A 1569-nucleotide genomic window follows, 5' to 3' on the forward strand; every position below is an offset into this window, starting at 1 on the left:
CATCAGGACAGTAGCAGGTCTGGCTTTTCTCAGCTTCCACAAGTAGTTTGTGATTTCACATTACCTTTTATCATGTATTTTAAATAAGGTTTTCCAGCTGTAGATTTATTTATAAGTAGTTGTCTGATGGTCGACTTTCCTGGACGGGCTGTTTTCACCATCGTTCTGGACAAAATGCCAACTGTGGACTTACTGTGTGATGGCCAAATCTACAAAACATTGTTTTTCTTTTCTTTTTTTTTCTTTCAAGTTGTGTTAAACTGAACTCAATTTGTCTCTTAAGCCGATAAAGGCCTTCTGATGATTGTTAGACCATTTGTGACTACATTTGTTATCTGAACTGCTGTGAACTGTTTCATCAAAAAAAAAGTACTTGCAACTGAGACATTTTTTGTGTTACCACACAACATGTGATAAATGTGAAATGTCAGTATGACCCCTATCTTTTTTTCTTACAAACCTCCATGAATGATTTCAGATTCTGTGGATAACAGAATTAGATATCTTGAACAATAAAACATATTTTCAGAGGTTTTACTTCGGTTAGCTTGGAAACAGAGTTTATATTGGCAGACGGCTGCTGGCTGAAATAAAATCATTTGGATTTGGAAAAGATTACAATGAACATGCACAGCAAAGACAGAACGTTTTGACACATCAGCATACACCACATCTATACATGTTCTTCAGTTTGTATTTGAAGCAAAGAGGGAGTAAAACAGTTCTGTTTGGCTGGTCGAATCTGATTTAAGACACATCATCTGGATGCAGTTGAGCCTGTTACTTTTTCACAACAAATGATTATGTTGTAGTTCTCGTTTCTGTCTCACCAGCTGCCTCTGAAACCCCTCTGCCTCCCCTTGGCACAAAGAAGCTCTAAATCAGGAGGCTTTTTTTGTGAACACAAAACACAAAGAATATTTACAAGTCCTGTGATTCCTGTTTGCATGTCGGATGTACGGAATGGAACTTATTGACATTTGTGTTGTTTGAATTAGATGTTGGCTGAATATCTCTCCCCCTCCCCCCAACACATTGTTTGAAGCACTTTCATGAATGACATCAATGAATCGACTTCCCTTCATTATATTCTGTTGGCGTCCTGTTAGCCAAGAAGCACATCGCCCATGACACGGATAGAGACAAGGTGCTGGTTTAAATGTGTATAAAAAAACAATAGGATGTGCAGTCAGGTAAAACTTAACAAGAGGAGGAAAATATTGGGTTTGACAATGAATCCTACTGAATCAATTTCTTAGCTATCAGAAATCTGTAGCTCCTCACTCATCTTTTCAAGAAAAAAAAGAAATCACATACTGTGCGCTTATACTGTAATTACAGCAGAGGGCTCTGACTCTGCTCTTGGGTCATGTTTTTACTTTTCTATTCAGAAGAGCCAAAACACTGTCAGTGCTAATCCACAGAGTCAAAAACAGACATGAGACATTTTCTTTGCAACATCCTCTATTTTCTCAGAATCCTTCCTGCTAGATGGTGAATAAGAACATGACCCAAATCTGCTGTGGTTTCATAAGAAGGAGGCCTCTAGCACTAAAGGTAGACCTGAAA

Source organism: Austrofundulus limnaeus, unplaced genomic scaffold (genome assembly GCF_001266775.1).
Source record: "Austrofundulus limnaeus strain Quisiro unplaced genomic scaffold, Austrofundulus_limnaeus-1.0 Scaffold251, whole genome shotgun sequence".
NCBI classification, from domain to species: domain Eukaryota; kingdom Metazoa; phylum Chordata; class Actinopteri; order Cyprinodontiformes; family Rivulidae; genus Austrofundulus; species Austrofundulus limnaeus.